At 46.0% G+C, this 17234-nt stretch overlaps 1 protein-coding gene across 4 annotated transcripts in view; it reads right to left on the bottom strand.

Moving 5' to 3' along the window:
- Positions 1 to 16927, bottom strand: part of HIVEP3 (HIVEP zinc finger 3) — a 422183-nt gene extending 405256 nt beyond the window's left edge. The window contains exons 1-2 of one of the 4 annotated variants that reach the window (XM_034753789.1): positions 16715 to 16927; positions 4354 to 4463 (exon numbers count right to left, since the gene is read on the bottom strand). The gene's annotated coding sequence lies outside the window, so the exon portion shown is untranslated. Of the gene's footprint in view, positions 1 to 4353; positions 5041 to 5286; positions 5647 to 5682; positions 5827 to 16714 lie in introns of those variants that run through there. The other 3 variants (XM_034753788.1, XM_034753785.1, XM_034753784.1) reach the window with 3 other exon arrangements.
- Between the last annotated feature and the right edge of the window lie 307 nt (positions 16928 to 17234).

Genomic DNA, 17234 nt, shown 5'->3' with positions numbered 1-17234 from the left:
GACACACATGCTTCTCAGTCATACCAGCTGTAGGTGCTTAGTTGTTGTGTTGAGCGAGTGAGATGTTTTTAGCCACAAATCAGCATAGACTTGTTTTCATTTCCACCATACTGAGGAAAGTGACTTGCTCCCAGCTGGTCCATTTACAAATGACAGTTTTGGGTCAGTGTTGTATTACTATTGTCCTGACCCTGTGTCACGGGAGAGCAGACTCAGTGCTCTGGAACTGCTCTGAATGAAGTTCAGACAGGACCCTCTTGTACTGTGACACCCTTGGGGGCACACACTCACTAGAGCAAGCGTCCTTGGTTTCAGCACCTCCTGGGTCTGACCTCGGAGCATTCAGCACCCTGTTTCACGCCATGAGCTCCCCACAGTGAGTCCACCTGAACAGGACACCTGGCAAAGTCTTATGTGCCCCCAAAAGGGCCATGCGCCCCAACTTCCACAGTCAGCAGTGACTCTCAGCCAGCACTGTAAAACAGAAGGGTTTATTAGTTATCTGGAACACAATGTCAGATCTCATTAGCTCAGAAAGCAGGAAGTTACAGCAAAGTTCATCTTGGCGAGACCCAGAGCCCTGGGCTGTACCCCCTCTCCCCGCAGCCCTCCGGAGTCCCAAACCAAGAGACTGACCAGCTTCCAGCAGCCTACCCTCAGTCATGCCCAGTTGTAACTCCTACATCCTTTGTGCTGTTTCCTGGGCAAACCGGTCACCTGGCCGCCAACTCTCTTGTAGTTCTCCAATTCCTCTGGCTGGCTCTTGCAGAGGAGCGGTTCCGGCTATCACGTGCCAGGATGCAGAATGTTTGGCCATCGTCTGGACCCAGGGAGCTAGACGGCAGTCACACTTGCCCTCTAGGGGTCTCTGCAACAATCATACACCCTTGTCACACCACCAACACACAGGGGAAACTGAGGCCCACACAGAGTACTCATACAAAACATTAAGAAAATTCCCACTTTGTCACCCCCTGTTCCATTCCTCACCAGCTTCACATGAATGAAGAGAGCTAAGACTCATGGTAATTATGGACCAACCGAAATCTAGGTGCAAATCCTGAACTAAGCTCATGAAATACAGGATGAGGAGAAGGCAGAGCACACTCTAAACCGGAGCTTTTCAAACTGGATTCCATGTTTGCCATATCCACAAAGTGTCGGGATTTTCCTTAGAAAATTTCTTACATTTACATAAAATATATTTAACAGGGCAGCCATACTTTTTTCCAAAAATCAAAAAAGGTATCAGGATATTTGAGAACCACTGGTCTTAACCACGGCTAAGTACAAAAATTACCACATACCACATTATGGAGGCATTCAAGAGGGCTCAGGTATCTCTTTTCAAAGGCCTTGATTTCCACACCCAGCAATGACCATGTGCCCAGAATGGGCTCTGCTTGCCAAGGCATCAGTTTAGACTATCGGGCTAGTCCAAGTAAAATTTCAGAATTTTCAACATCTTGTAAACCATTATTCTCCACACTTCTCTCTTAGTGTGTGGATGTGGGTGCACACATATACATCGACAGCTGCTTTACAAACACGACAACCAAAAGGACCAGTAGTCTCCTAGGAGATTGTGGTGCTGCTCTGTGACCCAGCTTCTAAAGGTGTTCAGAATGATTAACTCTACTCCTATCTTTCCCTTTCCATCCCCAGGGGTTGGAGAATAACAATACTCTAATTTATGGAGGGCCATAAATTCCCATAAAATCCTGAAGTACTTTAGAAACTATATACAGTATTTTACAAGAGTTACTGCATATCCTGTGTGAATGCAGACACCTCTGGGGTGGAATAAGATAGCTATTTAGAAGCACTCAGTAATCCTACCTATCCATTCACAGCAGGAAGTAAAGTTAATTACATCCAAATGAAATTACAGGGGGAATTTTGGGAGGGACAATGAAGTTACCCCAACTGGAATTTGGCCAGAACACCTAAGTTTCCCTATTCTTGAAAAAAAAAGCCAGGGAATCTTTAATGGCCACAGAGAGATGAGGCCCTTGATGTTAATATCCTGTCAGCAGCACATCACGCCCTGACACCAGAATGGAACAATGGTTCTAAAGTGATTCAGGAGGAAGAGCATCTTCTAGTGAGTCACCAAGACCACTTTCCTGCAGCTCCTAAAGTTTTCTTTGGAGGTTTCTAAATACCCAAATACTATCTCTCAGCAATCCTGCCAACCCCTGCTAGTCTGAGCTTACTGAAGCCCCAAATGAACAGGGTCTCTCCCATGGTAGCGCTTCACATGACAAGCTGTGCAAACAAGCTGGTTACAACAAAATAAATAAATAACCCCTCTTCGTTTGCTCCTAGCCGAGAGGATTCCTGCCCCCTTAAGTGGAAACAAAATCTTGAAAAGAATCTATTCAATAGCAGGCTGCAGCTTCGGTTCACTGACGGTCATGCTCCCAGAGTAAAACCAGAGACAGACTCTTATCTCGGCAGAAACAATGCCCCATAACTAACTGATCTGAGGTTTATTGGTCTGCTAGGGAGGCATGCCAGATTTGCTAAAATACAGGTTACATTTTCTCCGCAAAGTATGAACTTGGATGGTGACAAGTTCACGTTAGGACAGAGTTGCCATTTCGGGAAAGGGAAGGAAGGGGAGGGGCGGGAGATGGAGAGAGAGGTGCACGCACACGTGTGCGCACATGCACACACACATTGCAGGAGCAATCCTCGGAATCTCCGGGGGCAGACTAGCCAAACAGTCAGCAGCAGCACAGGTAAAGGACTGGCGGAAGAGAACTTACTGACAGTTCGGACATGTGGTGAATGACTCAGAGGGAGAAACAGGGCTTGTAGGAATATTCTCAGATCAGCACAGTCACCGAGCCAACAATTTGTTTTAATCATACCGCATGCACCCGTGTCCATGAATTCCTAATTAAAGTAATTAGCTGCGGGAGATATATCCACAACAATTCTGGTTTTAGGGGACTCACTACGGTGTTCCTATGAAACAACACGTGTCATGTGCTGAACGCTCTTGGCTTTTACAATTAATCAATGGCAAACTTCTTGCAGACCATTTCCTGAATACCTGGTCGAAAATGAATGGCCATTTCTACAGTAGGCACCTGTTCTCTATCACACAGGACAAAATCCCGACTGTTCACAAAACTACCTAAAGACATCAAGATCTAGCTCCAGATTCCCAGGCTAAGAGCTAAATTTTGCCCTCGGAGGTTCATAGCACTGAAGGCAACAGGAGATCATACATAAGATGCAGGCAGAATCGGGCCCCAAAAGAGCCCTCTGCAGTCGCTGCTGCAATTCCAGTCTTGCAGTTCTGTGAAACACAGCAGAAAACTGAGGGCATGAACAAGACACGCAGCCAGGTACTGCATGGAGGTTGCTGTACAGCATCTGCAGAACAATGTCACAATAACCCACCAAAATCTCTGAAGGCTCATAGCAAAGGACAAACCCATGAAGATAAGAAAATCCTAACACTGACTGGATCCAAATATTATTTGGCAGGGTATAAGGAGAACTGCGAGTGACCAGGCTTTGTGTAGGAGAGAGGACATTCAAATTCAATTGTGGTCAGGGATTTTCATGTGAAAATGAGGGATGGGTCAAATCCCCCTTTTTTTACATCAGATGGAACACCAATTAGTAGCTCTGGGTATTCACCAGAGACAGAGTATGAATACCAGACATGAGAACAGAACGGGGCCTTTTCATACCAACTCAACATAGCCGTGAGAGGTGGCACAACGCTGGTGCTAGCAGGAGGAGGCTTCCCAGAGAGCAACATGCCCATTTTCCCCCGAATGCAATGGTCAGGACCTCTGCTAGGGGTAAATGCCCCCAAACAGCAGCATGTCAATCTTATTCTTAGCCAACAAACAAGACATTTTACTTCTACCCACATTGGCCTCCTCTGTTCCACGAGCAAAATATGGCTACATTCGGAGAAAACGAAGTTGCTGTCAATCGACGATGAATTCAGGCCACAGCCAAAGCTAATGAAAAGAGAACGCACAGCAGTGTGGCTGTCTTAGCGTGGCACAGATAGGGTTACACACTTGATGTATGCTGATTGACACTGCTAAGGTTACTTCAGGCTCACAGATCTCACCCATCACGCCATGCAGAGCAGTGAGCTCAGCCCACCCAGGGAATACACAGACTCACACACAGACACAGCATACAGCAGCACAGCCCAACAGGCTGTCTCAACAGCAACCTGACACCTTTCATAAGGAAAGTGCAGCAAAATGGAATCTCACTGTGCTGTTCTCCAACGGCAGCAATAGTCAAAAATACTACACCACCACCACACACGCAGACGCAGACACATGCAGAATGCAAAATCCCAGTGCCTACCTTTGCTGTCTGACGGCTGGCGGATTCTGTGCTGGTTTGGCTTGGTGATTGTTCCCTTCTTTATGAAGTGTTCTGATCAACCAACGCTATTTGCATTCTTTCATTAGCACCTGTTTCAAGCAAGGAAGGGAAAAGCTCATTATGAGATCAGCTTCCTTTTCAAATAAAAATAAGATTAGCAGATCGACTGTGCCGAATAACAACAATGGCAATAATAAAACATGTACATTAAAGCCCCAAACTAGGCAGTTTAATAATGGGAGATCCGGCAGGTTGTGAGCATGCTCCAGCCGGAACAAATCCTTCCTCTGTTATTCCTCTGAATAAAAATAAACCATGGCCAAGAAACCCAAACGGAAGCTTCCTCCTAGAATCCCTGCTGCTGGAAAATCTGTACTGAATTCAGCCTGAAGATGCAGAATCTAATCAGCAGCTGGTTTCTGGATCCAAAGCCAGCCAAAGCCTCGCTTGTCTTTTCCCAGTATGAGTCTAGGCCTTTTTGAAAAGGGTTTTAACCTTTTAAAGATACAGTACACCAATTATCACTTCAGGAGAGCTGTCACTCGGTGCTCAAAAAACCCAGCCACACAACCCAAGAAGAGGGAACAGACATTGTCTGGGCTAAGGAGCTTTCTGAATAAATGTTGTTATTATCATCACCGACTTTAAGAATGTAATGGTTGCATTAGGTAATAAAAATACACGGATAAACTTGGCATTCAGCTGCTGAATATGTAACAGGCATAACAATAAATAAATAAATAGCTGCTAGTCACAGTACAGGCTGAGTTCTCAATCTGCAGCCTCTGCTGATCGCTATCATTTGTACTGCCAGTGAATCTTGGGACGAACTAGTTACTGGAGCAGCTACTCTCCCCACTTGCCACGACAGGGTTAAGTAAAGGCAGAGAACAGCCCCTGTCAAGTACTTACCATCACAACTAAGGACAGGGCTCAAAGTTTTCAATGGGCAGTTTCGGGCATGCAATGCAGCGTTCTTCCAAACTCCTTGTACCATCAATGCACAGCCCCGAGCCTCCACTCATCCCCCTTCCCCTGGCTCATCCCCGGTGCGCTTCCATACCTCGTTCCGAAAGGAAGAAGCCGGCGAGCCCGCTAACCCTCTCCGGAGCACATTTCCTGGTTCTTTTTAGCAAACAAGAAACCCCCAAGCACCAGCACGAGCCCAGCCCCCGGCTCTCAGCGCGCGAGTGAAGCTGGTGCGCCCCAGCGGACTGGTAGGGAAAGGATCGCAGCCATCCATTGCAGACACACACGCCCCGTGCCCTCAGCCCGCCGCCACATGCGGACATGCATTATCCAGCCCACCTGAGGGGCCGTCGGAGCAGCATCCTCGGCGGCCGGGGAAGAACAGCCTCTCCCCGGGGTGCTGTCATTTAGCACCCACCGCGCTTCTGTTTACGGTGTCGTCCTGGATCTGCAGCGCCTGTCGGACAAACCATTGCAATCAAGCGGTACTCCCCCCCCCTCGCCCCCCCCCTGCCACTTTCTCTTCCTCCCTCCCCCTTCCACGGCGCTTCAGCAGAAAATTATCATATTTCATGTGTCGTTGCTCCAGCGCGCTGCCTGCTCTCGCCAATTGGCTGGGCACTTGCAGCCGGAAATGTCAACAGCAGCAGAGCCCCCGGGCTGGCTCCGCAGGGCGCAGGCTCGCCGCGGCCGGAGCCCCGGGGCTGGGGACCCGGAGCCGGACCCGGGCAGACGCGGCTGCCCGACCTCCCCGTCGAGGAGCGGAGGCTTGGAACGCCGCCCTGGGGAGCGAACCCAAAGGCAGGGAAGCGTGCGGCTCCCGGGCTCTCCTCGGAAGCAAGCGGGCTTTTCCAGCGGCATCGCGGCTCGCCGTTCCCCCCGGGGCTTGCAAGCGGAGGCCGGAGAGCTTCCCCGTCCATGTCCGGAGCTGCGCCAGGGTCAGAGAGCTGCGGAAAGCGGTGCGCTTTGGAGCCACTTCTGCTTCCATCTCCTACCCCAGCCCCGCGTTTGTTATCCGCGGAGATTTTCGGTATGAAAATGGGAAGTTTGTTTATGAAGAGATCCAGTTGTTCCAGCTGCAGTTCCTCCCCCTCCCCCCGCCCCGAAGTCATAACAGAGCTGGCCAAATAATTAGCAATTAATAATGTATATGTTTAATTAAAATCACTAACTCACAAACCGATCAGAACATTTTCGAATTAATCCATTATCTGACATTATTTGTTAATTTCTTCTGCAGATAATGCCTGACCTGTGATAGTGTTCCGGTTTCTGAAGTTGGTAAACAAACCAACAAATACAGTAATACTGAAATTTGATTTTTTCCCCCCACAATTTTCTCAGATCTAAGATACCATCCTCTCATTGTGGCATTGGGAACTAGTTGAAAATATATCATTAACACTGGCCTGTTAATAATACTTTGCACTTAACTTATGTAGGCCCTGTCACATGAGGTGGGTAAACATTATCATAATCATTCTACACATGGGAAAACTGAGAGGCAGGGTCATTAAGTGACTTGCCTGTGGTCACACAGCATGCATGCAGCTGAGCTGGGAAGAAAGCCTAAACTCCTGCCTCCACTGGACTGTTCTGCCTCCCATCAAGTGAGATATACACTTGGGAGACAGAAGGGTGGAAAATCAGAGGCAGATGAACTCTTACGGAAACAGTTATCCTCTGCATGCAAATGTACCTTGTACAAATAAACAAGGAAAGAAGGGGGAACAATCCTATGACATCTGCAGAATTGTACCTTGCAGGACATTTTTCAAAGTTTCCCATCAGGTTCTTTAATGTACAAATGAAAAAGGAGCAATAGAGCTATGTTAGAGTAAACAGTTTTCTTTTTATTTCATCACTGCTTGCATGGGGATAAAAAAAAATCCCTCCCACAAAAAATAAAGAGGATTTAAATACAGTATTTACAATACAAATCAGCTTACGAAGCCCACAGTTCTGTACAGACCATGTTAAAATAAAGTAGTAAATTAATGACATATTGGGCAGAACATTACTGGACACGTAACGATTCCAAACATTAATGAACTGTAGTTTCCCTTGCACTGGGACATAAGATGGCCTTGGTTTCTATTCTCTACCCTTAAGAACAGCCCTGTTCTTGTCAGCCCAGAAAGCAGTGAATGTGCTCCTCTGAGGGGAACTCGGCAGACACCAATTCCAACAAAGTTCAGTGCCCTCTGTCTCCCTTTGGCACAGCAAACACTCATCACCACTGTGTGTCACTGCAGGCACTGAAACTAATGTGGTGAGAGGGAAGAAAGTGAGATAATCAGGCTATTAAACAAAAACACTCTCCAGTCCCCCAATCCACTGTACACTGGTTCATGCATTTCTTCCCCTTCCAGACTCCAACAAGAAGCCACAAGAAGGCCATTTCATCACCTAGACAGCTCCTGGAAGCCAAGTGAGGGCTAGTGGTTAGAGGAGCAGCACTGGCACACTTGGTGACGGGGCAAGTGACTTTGCTGTCTGTGCATCATTTGCCCCATCTGTAAAGCAGAAAAAACAATAAACTACCTCAGGGCAGTATTGTGGGGCTTCTTTTAGCCTATTCAGTCCATGTTCAGGTCCCTAACAAAGTGACCTAATTTGCAAAAGTGTTAATCACAAGCAACTTCAATAGGAGTTTTTGGGTGCACAGTACTCAGATCACTTAGTAAGGCACCTCAAGGTGGTGTTTGGAGCCTAGCTTTAAACACCTATTGTTTAAAATTAATCGTGGGGAGTTTATCCTGTGGGGCAGCCCACACTCAAGTCCAAATCACACTCTCAGGCATCTATCCCCTGGTCCCATTCACTCCAAAAGGAGTTTGGCTGAACGGGGGCTGCCGTCTCCAGCCATGTTTCTCAGCTCACCTGTTCCCTTTTGTCTGATGTATCCTAGAGTGCGTTCTGTGCCAATCTGTGGAGGAACTTAGTCCCACTCCGAAAGCCTTCCTGCCCAAGCCAGCCCCCTTACTCCACAGTGAATAGGCTTGTTTATTTTGGCTACTGTTGTTTTAAAGTTGAGGTGTCATGGTTGCTAGACTTTTCCTGCAAGATTCGTTTGTTTGTTTTTCCAGGAGGAGACAAGCTCCAGGGGCCAGGGAAACAGAGCTGAAATTAAGAGCAAAAGGGGACAATGTGAGTCCTTGTTCCCAAAAAAGGCAAGGCACATATCACACTGAAGATGGCTAAAAACATATAAACACAATGCTGCCAACTCTCATGATTTTACCACAAGTCTCATGATGACATTTGGTGTTTTCCTGAAAGCTCTGGCTGCTGAAATGACGTGAATACATGAAAATCTTGGCTCTCCTTAAAAAAAAAAAAAAAGTCTAGCCCTTATGGTTGTGGGAAAAGCTTGAAAGCATGACCCAAGTGTGTCCTACGGGCTCAGAAACCAGAATACAAAGAAAAAGCACTCCAAGTTTATCATTTTTCAAAATTCTATCAATATTTAAGCCAATCTCATGATTTCTGAATGTTTAAGGTGGTGGTAGTAGTGTAAACACTTCTCTAATATTACTCTTTCCGGTAAGCGGTTATTGTAGTTGCCAAAGAGGTGCTGTGCTGTCCTGAATGGAGTGTGATTGAATGTGAGGTGTCCATGTGCCAGGGTGCTAGAACAATTTATATAGTGGGGGTGCTGAGAGCCATTGAACCAAACTGTAAACCCTGTATATAATGGAAACCACTTCAAGCCAGGGGGTGCAGCGGCACCTCCCACACCCTGAGTTCCAGCACTTATGTCCATGTGACAATCTCTATCAAAATGTGGTACACGCTGTGGAAATGTTTAAGAACCCCTGGATTTGACAGACAAGTTATATAGGCTGACATCCCTTCTATTGAAAGCAAGGTTGAGTAGTAAATACTAAACATTTCATGTATATACAACTGTTCATAATGGAAGGGATAGAATAACAAGGAGTTTGGACAGTGAGTTAAGAAATGGACGGACTCTCACATGTATACTGTGAAAAACACATTAAAAATATGCCTGACTTTTTAGGAAGATGCTCACTGAATACAAAACGAACTCTTAGAGTTACCAGCTTTCTTGCTGTTCTTCCTACCACAACTCTGTCTACATTGCAACCTGTGTAGTCATGTGCTGCACCGGATTTCATGCTGCTTGCATTTTTCTAACAGGATACCATGATTCAGCAGGGTGAGTGTGTTGTTGTTTTTTTTTCATGCTAAGTAAGGTGAAGATTTTGACCCTTACAATTAATGTGCATTTTACTTTGAAAAGTGACTAAGTAAAAGACATGTGAGGCACCATAGTTTTATTTTCTGTCTGACTGCAGATCAAACCTGCTCATTTCACAAGTAAAAAGTTGTTCATTTGTAACTGCCAGCACCACTAGTGGGTCTGGCATCTGATTGACACCTGTGTAACTATACCCAATTGCCTCCCAGGAGCCTAATAAATTCATAAATAAATTTATAAATTTATCTTGTTCCCACTGCATAGAGATAGCATCTCATTCTATATTATGCGAAGTGGCTTTAAAAGGTGAAGAAGGGAACCAGAGAGCTAGACAGCATGTGCAGAGAGACAAGAGGAACAAGCATGCACAAGAGAACTGAACGGAGGGCTCCAGGTACAGGTGACTGGAATCTTCAACATTTCTTCAAAGAGAGGTCAGATTCCTCCCAGCTTGTGGTCAGAGGATTGTTGTTCAGGGCACTGTATGGGCAACAGTTTCTGCCTCTGGGAAGGAAGGTGACGGAGTGCACCATGCTTTCATGTCTGAACATTCCAGGAATGGGATTTAAACCACACGTTCATGACTTGAGGTCAGAGGAGTTCTCAACATTTTCAGGCAACTGTACCAGTTACCCCAACAATACAAGCTACTGCTTGCCACATCCCGATCAACTGTGTACATTTTAAACCACCACGAAATACTGACTTCCATTCCGCACTATCCCAGCTGCAAGATTGGCATGTAGAGCAAACCAAACTCCGCAGCAGGACAGAGTGTGCACAAGGGAATGGAAGAAGTGCGGAGGTAAGAGACAGACAGTAACTGGATTGTGTAACCCAGTCTCATCATGCTTAGGAGGACGTATCTGAGGTGATGAACTCCTAACACCCAGAAAATGGCACAGCTTGTCTCCAAAGGGAGGGAAAAGGGAAAGTAGATGTTGTGTGGCTGGTAGTCTGCTCTCAAAAGGGCAGTCAAATGGGCTCCTTTGAGCCTGAAGGCTGTTGTTTAGCAGAGCCATAAGAGGCAGATAGGGTAGGTCTCCTTCTTGGAGATTTATGACTCCTTCTAGGCTGGTAAAAATGTTGCTGTGACTGTTCCTACAGCCTGTACTGCTTCTTTCATGGAGCTGGGGTATGAACCTCTAATGATCAAAGGGAGCATCAGAGTCTGAGTCTATGTAAGCCTTCACCTGTTTTATTGTGAAAACAAATTACAGCCTTTGAAAGGCAAGTCCTCAGTGGTCTGTTCGACCTCCACAGCTATGCCAGAGTTCTGAAGCCAAGAGGATCTCCTCATGGTGACAGCTGTAGACGTCCTTCTAGCTGCAGAGTGTGGAATCCAATGCAGCCTGAAGGGAAGATCTGGCTACAAAGTGACCTTCAGACACCACGACTTTGAACTCGTCCTTTGCATCCTGTGGAAGCTCGTCCACAAATTTCCCCAGAGAATCCCAGCAGATATATTTAGAAGACGCACGTGATGGTTGTCAATAGGCATCTGCAGACTCGTGGTGGAATAAATTCTTCTCCTAAACAAATTAACTTTTTTGGGTCCTTTTTCTTTGGGAGTGGTACAAAAATGGCTGTGGTGAGAATGTTTATTCACCGCCATGACTAACAGGAAGTCCAGGTGGGATGCAAATAAAACTGCTCATAACCCTGAGAAGGGACCTAGTAGCACTTATCAGTCCTTTTTTGCAGTTGGTGTGAGGCTAGACAGAGTCTGCCACAGGGTTTTGGCACAATCTAATTAGAGCTTCATTAATGAGCAGCACAACTCTTAATTTGCAGGCACTTTCCTGGACAAGCTGGGCTTGTCCTCTCACAGAGGTTGCCACTAGTCTCATACTATCCTTATAAATTTTAAAATAATCTGTTATTGGGGTGGAGAATCTGATACCGGGCCTCATCAGGAGAGGATGACACAATATTTAGAAGGGGTGATTCTTCCTTTTGTTGAGATGGATCCACAGGTGGGCTTGCATTTACAGGCAGGATCACCTGAGTAGCTGCTCAGGATTATGATCTAGCAGAACAGGCTGAGGAAGAGGTAATCTGTGCCTGACATGGCCACGTGAATCTCCGTGTGAGATACTTGGAGCTCCTCAGGGTGTCCAATATGGCCACTCTGGGTATGGCAGAGAAGGCTAGTCTGGCCAGCTCCAAGGACACTCCTTGCAGTATGAGAGTTTTCTCTAAGATCAAGATCTCAAATGTCTCTCAGAAATGTCAAGAGAGTAACAAGATCCTCTCAATGTACTAGAGATGGGCCCCTACCATTTTCTGACTCAGACCTACAATCATCTGATGGCAATGGTGGAGCTGTGTAATGGTATGCATGTGGCACCCGTTTAACCCATGTGGTTGGTACTAATGTTGGTATTTAAGTCTGCATCAAAGCTGTATGGATGGGTGCCAAAGACTGTGCACCAAGTACATCCAATGAACCAGTGGTCAGTACCAGTGCAGATGTGATTGTTTGTGCCACGAGACTGAACAGCCATCCGTACCAAAACAAGATGGTGTGTCAGTGCCAAGCCTGTAGATGGAGTTAATGTCAGTACCAAAGTTGGTACCAGTCCCAGTTGGGATGATGAAGCTGTGATAGATGAAGATGTTGATACCAGCATTGAAGATGGTACTGATAAAGTCAAAATTACAGTTGAATTGTTCAGTTGAATAAGAGGGAACAGAGGTACCGAGACGCATAACCAACCACTTGCTGCTTCATAAGCCTCAGGTGTAGCCAGTGCCAACAACCCTGGAGCTATGGAAACAGTTGCTGGGTCAGAAAGCTCTGATGGTGCATGACTCAGCGGAAGCCTACCAGCTGGTGGCAAACTCAACAGTACCAAGAGCTAATCCGGTACCAGGGAATGTCTAGTTGAAGCTGACACTCTAAAGTCAGTGCTGGAAGCCTCTTGTTTGATTCTTTCAAAGTCTGTCAGTACCCAGAGTCTTTTTTTAGCCCTGATGAGCTCTTTTTTGGTTTGGGGAGGCTTTCAGGTCTTGAGTTCCTGTGAGAAGGGTCCGGAGAAAGGGAGCACTTTCTCTTCTCCAATTGAGAGGAACCCAGTCTGTCCTGGTTTTGGAAGTTTTACCTCAGGTAAAATTGGGCTTGTGATACCCAATACTGTGTCTGACAGTCCCAGATCTGACCATGGTCTCATTGCCTGCTCCATTACATGCTGGCTCAAGCAACACTCCTTTGATTTTGGGGTCCTCTTTCCCTAATCTGACCTTCTCCCACGCACAACAAGCAATGAGTAAGAGGGGCAACGTTTAAACCCAGGAGAATCCAGAATACAGCCAATGTTCTCCCTCTCTGGCAAAGGGAGCTGACTCCACAGGGAACAAAAGAGGATTAAATTTAAAAAGTGAATAAAACATTATACAAAGCTAAACACAGCAGTACTACCTAACTATTTATAAATATTAACTATATATTAACAGGAAGAAAGGTCTCAAAAAGAGAAGAAAGGGCACCGTGACAGAGCATGGGGCGCTCCAGCTCACAGCCATGGGCCATGAGAAGGAGAGGAAGGGGGAGTATGCCCTCACTTGGGGGGGAGGCATGAGGAGATGCAGAGCACACACTCTGCCCCATCGGGTACTGCTATACAGACCTCTCCAGCTCGAATGCACTGGGCACGCACATGTCTAAGTGGAACAGATACATACAAGCACTTGAGGAAGAATCCGAAATGGCCATCTGGTACCTCCTGATGGATGAACCCCAAAAGGTTCACAGGTCAGTCCCGAATTAGGTCACCAGTTGATATTCAGGCCAGTTTTTTCATGTCAATCCACTTTGCCCATCTCTTCCTTACAACCTGGCATCTCCTTTCAGTGACCAGGCAAACAGCAGTTGCTGACCATCGGTTAACTCGATAAGCCACATATTAGAGGTCTGATTTGCCAGCTTCACAGCAAGCTAATATACCAGCTGAACCACCACCAACAGCCCTGTCCATAATCTCAGGTTTCAGTAAATAAATAACAATACTTTGAACTTTAGCACCATTCCTGTGAGTATCACAAAATGATGTACTGACATAACTTAATTAAGCCTCGTGCAATCCTTGTGAGGTAATTGTGGACAGAACCCAAGACTTCTGATTTCCAGTCACCACACTCTAACCACTAGACCAAACTTCTCAGTGTAAATAGCCTTTTGTTTAACACTGGCTTCTGACCTTTGCTTTAGCTAAGATGTTTATTGTGCCATAGTTCGGTGGGAGCACCAGGGTGAGAGGGGTCAGCTTGTTTAAAATGAATTTATTTCTTGAAGTTGGGCTGGTGATACCCAACAGGATTCAACTTCATTCCTGGCCCAAATTCTGTCAGAAAAGATCTATAAAAATAGCTAAGCAGTAGGGCTTTTTTCCCCACCCCTTGTCCTTGAGACCAGAGAAGTCTAATTCTTCTACATGTATAGGATTGCCTGTTATCCTGCTACAAGAATCTATATTAAAACCAGCCACAGACAATAACCTCATACCATTCAGTACAGGAAGCATCATGATCTGCAATGCATTACAGGTCTAAAAAAAAAACCCGCCTAATGTTAGAAGAGTCTCAAGCCGTTAAGCTACTACTTATCTATGGTAATTCACCATAAAATCTCTCCCTTGGCACAACTAGGGAGTTGTTTTCACTTTCTAATAATGAGCATGTGACACAGACATTTAATGAGTTACCAGAATAACTGAACCAAAAGGCAAAAACCAAGAGGTTTTAGTGCCCAGGGGTAAATAATCATAATTAAAATAGCGACTGGACAGAAGAATAAAATAAAGGCTGGAGGTGATTATAAAATCATTTAGACGTAATAGTGCGCGTACTCCTTTCATTTCCCAAAAGGATTCTTAAGTGTGACAAAACGCAGCTGTCCTGGCAATAGGTACCTGGGGTTCCAGTGCTTCCTCTACCCATTATCTTCCCACATCATTGGGAACACGGCTCCCTCCGCGTAATGACTGACTGAACTGCTGGCAACTCTGGGAACTTCTGTAGCAACTTTCCTCTGAGCATTTCAAAGCACGCTACAAATGTTAATGAAGCCGCGCTGAGTTATGTAGACACGTGACATTATCCTCACTTCAAAAACGTGTAAATGGAGACACAGAGAGCGTGATTTGCCCAATGACACGTTTCACGTCAGTGGAAGAGGCAGGAATAAAATCCACAAATTCTGACTACCAGTCCCTGCTCTCACCACTACACCCCTTCGATCCTTGTTTTGGTCCCTATATACCATTTATCCCAGACAGCTATATCACTCACTACAGGCAGTCCTCAGACTTACGACACAATTGGTTCCTGAAAATTGTGTCTTAAGTCGAAATGTCGTAACTTGATTTTCCCATAAGAACAATGTTGGATTAAGCATCATAAAGTCAAAACCGACGTTGGAAAGTCAAAACCAACGTCGGAAAGTTGAAACAGGATGTCAATTTATAAACGGCGTAAGTGCCGTTCGTCATAACTCGAACGTCATAAAGTCAAGGACTGCCTGTAATGTATTGCACACATTTGGAGATGTGTCATGGGCATAATTTTAAACTTCGTAAAAGTGCCTAGCATTTGAATCAAGATAGATATGTCACTGGCCCCGTGATTCTGAAGTTTACACACACACAAGCACACAGACTCAGACAACATTTCCCTTTCTGTCTTTCTTCTAAGATTGTTAATAGGTAGCCATTTGTCTCAGAGTCACTCATGGCTTTGTAACCCATATGTCTGGCTTTGTGGCATGGACAGGTTTCACTTAATATTGTACATAAAGCTAACGTGAGCCAGACAATAAAAACCTCAAGGCAGAAACTTAATTCATAAACTTAGTTCAGAGAAAGATATCTGGCCACAAACGAAAACTATTTAAAAATATATATAGTGCCAAGCTCTGCTGTCTGTTTCACTGGGATAAATCAGAGTAATCTAACTAACTTGAAAGGAGTTACTCTGAGGATTTGGCCCCTGGCATCTAGCTTAACCTGCAAGAGTTGTGAAATACTCAGAAGTGAACATACTCAACACAGGCTTATGCTGGTAGCATGCAAGGAGATGCCTCAGACCCATAGGTCTGGACATTTGATACCTGATTCTCTTGTGTCATCATTTACATCCATCCAGAGTGAGTGCACAGTGCTAGCAGGTCCGAGTACTGGGGGCGACTGTGTGCTGCGCTGCCTGCACACACAGGTAAAGCCCAGAGAGAGCTGGGCCAAAGGCAACTTTAGGTCCCCTTGGCATCCTTGGGATTGGACTTGTTGGGGGATGGTGCAGCCCAAACATAGCTGAGGCAGCCTAGGTTGCTACTCTAAGTTATAGCATCCCTGCTTGGGCTGCCTCTGAGTAACTGCAACGTAGAGCTGCTCAGAACATTCGTAGCAGAGTGCGCTTTTGTCCTCTCCCGACACACCTCTGCCCCAACCCCTCTACCAGGGCACGCAAGGGGCCTTATGTACACAGCTCTTTAATGCAATGCCTGTGCTGGGGGAATTCTCCTCAGAGCTGAGCTGCAACTTCAAACCAGTCTCTACACAGATAGAGCTCTAATGCAAGTCCCGTTCGCCCGTCTGTCTTGCAGGTCATTGGGAGCATGCCCACAGGAGAGTAGGGCTAGTAGCTCATCCCTAAGAGTCCAGGGCTTCTCAGAGAGTCAATAGATCAGAAAGATCCCTTCACTTACTGGGAGCACAGGGCATTATCAAGGACAGAAGGGGCCCAACTATCCCCTATGCTCACTCAGTGCTTGTCCACAGTAGGGGAGGGCTGCGAGCAGTAACAATCCCCCAAGCTCACAGGCCAATATCTTCTATAATTCAAGAAAAACATCTTTTTAAACAGACAGGGTGGGTGAGGTAACACAGAGTTCTTCTCCAGCTCTGTGTAAGCTCAAAAGCCTGTCTCCTATTTTATAGGACAAAAACTGGTCCTATAAAAGATATTCCCTCACCCACCTTGTCTCTCACATCCAGGGACCAACACAGCTACAACAATGCAAACATCTTTTTAAACACCCATTGTAAAAAAAAGTACCAAACAAAAGCCAGAATTTGCCAAAAACAAACGTAAAATAACCCCCCCAAACCAGATACCTTAGATATACCCTCCCCCCAGTAAACAAGCACTGACCTGTCCCTGCTGGTCTGGCTTTGTGCTCCAGCAGCGGCCCTCAGCGGATGGGAGGTGACCCTCATTGCCCATTCTAGGACTTCACATCAGAGCAGAAGCCAGCCATTCCAGTGGGGCTGAATGCCAAGGGAAGGAAAAAAAGCATGTTTGAAACTAACAGTGCACCTGGCTTCCCTCAGTGTGTCAAACGGGGGAATTCAGCACCAACTGACCACGAGAGGGAATGTTGCTAGGGTTCTACTATCTTAATGTAAAGGGGGTTAACTGGACTTTGTCTTGGATTTACATTTTAAATCTGTGCATTCAAAGTGAAAGGCACAAACCTGCAAATACTTACTCCTAAGTGCTGTGTTTAGTACTGTGCTCGGTCCTAGAGAGTTCAGTGGGATTGCTCTTAGTATTAAGCCCTGCATGCCCTTCATCAGGGCTTAATTTGTGCCAGAACTTGCCAGGGCTGTGCCCCGGCACCTCTGGGTTTGGCACTTCAGAGCCCCGGCACCTCTGAGTTTGCTGCATCAGT

This window comes from Trachemys scripta, chromosome 20, assembly GCF_013100865.1.
Source record: "Trachemys scripta elegans isolate TJP31775 chromosome 20, CAS_Tse_1.0, whole genome shotgun sequence".
Taxonomy (NCBI): Eukaryota; Metazoa; Chordata; order Testudines; family Emydidae; genus Trachemys; species Trachemys scripta.
Note: the sequence above shows the minus strand (reverse complement) of the source record. Positions and strands in the feature narration are given on the sequence as shown.